This window comes from Ranitomeya variabilis, chromosome 4 (assembly GCF_051348905.1).
Source record: "Ranitomeya variabilis isolate aRanVar5 chromosome 4, aRanVar5.hap1, whole genome shotgun sequence".
Lineage (NCBI taxonomy): Eukaryota > Metazoa > Chordata > Amphibia > Anura > Dendrobatidae > Ranitomeya > Ranitomeya variabilis.
The window spans coordinates 658,296,656-658,302,651 of record NC_135235.1 but is presented as its reverse complement, the minus strand read 5'-3'; positions in this window follow the sequence as shown (position 1 = coordinate 658,302,651).

Below are 5,996 nucleotides of genomic sequence, written 5' to 3'. Positions count from 1 at the left end.
TATCCACATAGTATATTTCCCAGGCACATAGTGTATTGGCCATCCATGTAGTCAGCGTAGCATATTGGCTATCCACGTAACTTTTTCCCTAGTGGAATGGTATATAGCCCATTAGTAATTTTTTTTGGTTAAGCGTGAGTCCTTGTAGTCCATGACAGGTTACGTTCTGAGTCTGGGTAGTTCTGATTGCAGGAATAATGATGGCGTCTCGATCACATGATCCTAACGTCATGGCCGTTCCTGCGATCAGATCAGCAAAGTCACTGTTTTTTTTTTTGTTTGTTTTTTTTAAATTTTTATCTTGACTTTAAATTTTATACTATTTTTGCGGCATAGGCAGCGTCAAGAAAGAGTTTTAGACAAAAAATTTTTTTACCAATGACAGTGGTATGCGGTCAAAATGAACAGTCATTTTCTGCCGTTGGTATGTCCATGATTGTTATCGTCAGCCATAACGGTCAGCTGGCGATAACAATCAGCAATTTATTATAGGCCACACAGACTGAGAGACAGAGGATTTGTATAGTTGTGTAATGTAATGTTAATTTTATTACAGGAGTTGGCATATGTGATAGGTTATTAATAGAAGACTAATTTTTCCCTTATCTTTTCACAGGACACACAGCAGCACCCTCGAGCGAGCTCGCCCCGCAGGAGCGGACTTTCATGAATCGCCATCTGACCCGTCACAGCCCTCCCACAGCGACAGCAGGCTTGCACCACCATCTGGAGAACCGGCAGCCGGTCCATCAGGTGTTCCCCTGCCCGAGGCCTCTGGCGCTCCTTCGTTCGGGAATTCCCGACAGCGCCAGCGGGCCTCGGACAGGCCAGCCATGCCCGAATTTTTGCATTTGAGCACGGTTTTCCAGAACTGTTTCAAGGCGTTGGGCGATAAAATGGACAGTCGTCTGTCCAATATCGACCAGCGCCTTGAAAATATGGAATCCGAGCTCTCGAGTCCGGCCAAACATTTTTTTAGTACCATTGCTAAGGGCATGGTGGAACACCTTACGCCGGAACTCCAGATTTCGGTGATGCAGGCCTGCAACACTGCCTACGTGAGGGCTCTGCAGCAGGCTCGGGTCATGCAGTCAGCGACAATGCCCGTAGTGCCGTCGCTGGCTAGCATGACTCCGACTCCTGCTGCAGAGCCACTCCAGCCAACCCACCCAGGTCCACGTGTGGAGCGACGCCACCACAGGCACCATAGCAGTGTGCCGCTGACTCCTGCTCCTGCCAGGCCCTCATCCTCCCGTAGCCGTCATGTGGGAGCTGCCGCGGGACAGAAAAAAAGAAAAAGGAGGAAGAGGACACACACTGAGGCTCTGGCTGCTCCAATACAGACACCAAGCTCGCGTCGGGGCTCTAGCCGCAGCAGGAGCAGCCAGGGCCCTTCAAGAACCAGGCCAATACTAGTGTTGCCTCCTCCCTCCCCTACAGAGTTGGCGGTTTCTTCCCCAGTCTACCCTGCGGAGGGTTTGGACCTGCCATCGAGCCTCCTGGACTCTGGCTCATCATCCTCTGGCTCATCATCGTCCTCTTCCTCTCCCCATTCCCAACCAGAGACATACCATTCCCCCATGGTGGCAGAGGTTGATACCCCCTAAGTTTATTTCCCCTTTTTTTTTTCTGTTTCCCCCCAATAAAAATTGTTCATTTTAAAACAACAATATTTGTTCTTATTTTCCAGTATACTTCTCGGCAATTCACGCCGTGCGCCGTCTACACATATTTTGTGCTTAAAACACCTCATATATGCAATGTCAGACAGTATTTTTACAATTTTTATTTTGCCTTTTTTGGGTGTCTCTCATTGCTGTATGACACTAAGGGTATGTGTCCACTTTCAGGATTGCAACAGGATTTGGTCAGGATTTTACATCAGTATTTGTAACCCAAAACCAGGAGTGGGTGATAAATACAGAAGTGGAGCATATGTTTCTATTCTACTTTTCCTCTAATTGTTCCACTCCTGGTTTTGGCTTACAAATACTGATGAAAAATCCTGACAAAATCCTGATGCAATCCTGAACGTGGACACATACTGTAAGGGTATGTGCACACGTTGCGGATTTCTTGCAGAAATTTCCTGAAGAAAACCGGAAATTTTCTGCAAGAAATCCGCATTTTTTTTTTTGCGTTTTTTTTCCGTTTTTTTCGCGTTTTTTTAGCATTCTGCAAGCGTAATTAGCTTGCAGAATGCTAAAGTTTTCCAAGCGATCTGTAGCATCGCTTGGAAAACTGACTGACAAGTTGGTCACACTTGTCAAACATACTGTTTGACAAGTGTGACCAACTTTTTACTATAGATGCAGCTTATGCAGCATCTATAGTAAAAGATAGAATGTTTAAAAATAATAAAAAAAATAAAAAAATGCTTATACTCACCCAAACATCTCATCAGCGGCGTCCGTTCGTCTTCCTATAGCTGGTCTGTGCGCACAGGACCTTCCGTGACGTCACATTTGCACAAAAAATGCGGAATACACTTAAAATAATGGGAGGCATATGTAAGCGTTTTTTTCGCGTTTTTATCACGTTTTTATAGCGAAAAAACGCGAAAAAAACGCGAAAAATACTTAACGTGTGCACATGGCCTAAAGGTACCTTCACACTTAGGCTATGTGCACACGTCAGGATTTTGTCAGGATTTTGTCAGGCTTTTTCATCAGGTTTTGTAGCCAAAACCAGGAATGGGTGATAAATGCAGAAGTGGTGCATATGTTTCTATTATACTTTTCCTCTAATTGTTCCACTCCTGGTTTTGGCTAAAAATCCTGAGGAAAAATCCTGACAAAATCCTGACAAAATCCTGAAGTGTGCACATAGCCTGAATGCTGCAGCGAAACAGACAATGATGCAGATCACTGCAGCATTGCTATTTGGTCGCTGGAGAGCTGTCTGTGTGACAGCTCTCCAGCGACCAACGATGCCGAGGTCCCCGGGTAACCAGGGTAAACATCGGGTTGCTAAGCGCAGGGCCGCGCTTCCGATGTTTACCCTGGTTACCAGTGTTAAATGTAAAAAAAACAACAGTACATATACTCACAATCGCGTCCCCCGGCGTCCACTTCCCTGCACTGACTGAGTGACGGCCCTAACAGCAGAGCGGTCACATCACCGCTGTGCTGTGCATTCACTTTACGGCCGGCGCTCAGTCAGTGCAGGAAGCGGACGCCGGGGGACGCGAAGATGAGTATATGTACTGTTGTTTTTTTTACATTTAACACTGGTAACCAGGGTAAATATCAGGTTACTAAGCGCCGCCCTACGCTTAGTAACCCGATATTTACCCTGGTTACCATTGTAAAACATTGCTGGTATCGTTGCTTTTGCTGTCAAACACAACGATACACGGCGATCTGACAATCAAATAAATATGTTATATGGTATGGTATAAATTTGTTCTTTGAAGCAGGGTAGAAAACTTAGAAAAAAATTTTATTAAACAACAACATTTTAAAAACAAAGGGTTCCAATTTTTTAGATAAGGCACATTACATTTGTGAAGTATAGTTAGATGCAAAATTTGAAATAACCAAACCAACCTAAACGGATTACATTTATTGCACATAATACTGGAGAATTAGTTTATTATTATATTACAGGTCCTTCTCAAAAAATTAGCATATAGTGTTACATTTCATTATTTACCATAATGTAATGATTACAATTAAACTTTCATATATTATAGATTCATTATCCACCAACTGAAATTTGTCAGGTCTTTTATTGTTTTAATACTGATGATTTTGGCCTACAACTCCTGATAACCCAAAAAACCTGTCTCAATAAATTAGCATATCAAGAAAAGGTTCTCTAAATGACCTATTACCCTAATCTTCTGAATCAACTAATTAACTCTAAACACATGCAAAAGATACCTGAGGCTTTTAAAAACTCCCTGCCTGGTTCATTACTCAAAACCCCCATCATGGGTAAGACTAGCGACCTGACAGATGTCAAGAAGGCCATCATTGACACCCTCAAGCAAGAGGGTAAGACCCAGAAAGAAATTTCTCAACAAATAGGCTGTTCCCAGAGTGCTGTATCAAGGCACCTCAATGGTAAGTCTGTTGGAAGGAAACAATGTGGCAGAAAACGCTGTACAACGAGAAGAGGTGACCGGACCCTGAGGAAGATTGTGGAGAAGGACCGATTCCAGACCTTGGGGAACCTGAGGAAGCAGTGGACTGAGTCTGGTGTGGAAAGGCGTGTGCAGGAAATGGGCTACAGGTGCCGCATTCCCCAGGTAAAGCCACTTTTGAACCATAAACAGCGGCAGAAGCGCCTGACCTGGGCTACAGAGAAGCAGCACTGGACTGTTGCTAAGTGGTCCCAAGTACTTTTTTCTGATGAAAGCAAATTTTGCATGTCATTCGGAAATCAAGGTGCCAGAGTCTGGAGGAAGACTGGGGAGAAGGAAATGCCAAAATGCCTGAAGTCCAGTGTCAAGTACCCACAGTCAGTGATGGTGTGGGGTGCCATGTCAGCTGCTGGTGTTGGTCCACTGTGTTTCATCAAGGGCAGGGTCAATGCAGCTAGCTATCAGGAGATTTTGGAGCACTTCATGCTTCCATCGGCTGAAATGCTTTATGGAGATGAAGATTTCATTTTTCAGCACGACCTGGCACCTGCTCACAGTGCCAAAACCACTGGTAAATGGTTTACTGACCATGGTATTACTGTGCTCAATTGGCCAGCCAACTCTCCTGACCTGAACCCCATAGAGAATCTGTGGGATATTGTGAAGAGAAAGTTGAGAGACGCAAGACCCAACACTCTGGATGAGCTTAAGGCCGCTATTGAAGCATCCTGGGCCTCCATAACATCTCAGCAGTGTCACAGGCTGATTGCCTCCATGCCACGCCGCATTGAAGCAGTCATTTCTGCCAAAGGATTCCCGACAAAGTATTGAGTGCATAACTGAACATTATTATTTGATGGTTTTTTTGTTTGTTATTAAAAAACACTTTTATTTGATTGGACGGGTGAAATATGCTAATTTATTGAGACAGGTTTTTTGGGTTATCAGGAGTTGTAGGCCAAAATCATCAGTATTAAAACAATAAAAGACCTGACAAATTTCAGTTGGTGGATAATGAATCTATAATATATGAAAGTTTAATTGTAATCATTACATTATGGTAAATAATGAAATTTAACACTATATGCTAATTTTTTGAGAAGGACCTGTATATTTTTAGCACAGTCACAGTAGAGGTATTTATTGGTGTAGTTAAAACCAGAATACAGTACAACAGTAACATTAACACTACACCATTTGACCTTGCCATGACACACGGCCAACATCTGACACAAAATAGGCCGCAAAACGATCCCTCATCTGCGCAATTTCCACACTTATCCTCAGGGGATGATCATGGTAATCAGGCAATGGGTTGGCTATGGGTTCATCGAGTTCCACATTCAGTCTCTCTTTGGCCATAATGTAATTGTGGAGAACCACACAAGCCTTCACCACCTCATCCACTGTTTCAATTTTAAGATTAATGGCGGATCCTAATATACGCCATTTGGAGACAAGGATGCCAAAGGCGCACTCCACAGTCCTTCTGGCCCTGGACAGTCTGTAATTGAAAACCCTTTTGGTGTGGTCCAAGCCCCGACTGGAGTAGGGTTTCAATAGGTTGGCAGACATTTGGAATGCCTCATCCCCAACCACAACAAATGGCATCGCAGGGCCTTCGGTGTGGGGAAGAGGTCGTGGCTGGGGGAAATTAAAATTGTTGCCATATAATTTTTGGCCCATATCCGACTCTTTAAATGTGCGTGAGTCATTTGCACGGCCAAATGCACCAATGTCCACTGCGAGAAAACGGCAGTCCGCACCGGCAATTGCCATGAGCACAGTTGAAAAGTATTTTTTATAATTGTAGAAAAGGGATCCACTTTTCACAGGCTTGGTAATCCGAATGTGCTTTCCATCCACTGCGCCAATACAGTTTGGAAAAGAACACACATGCTCAAATTTC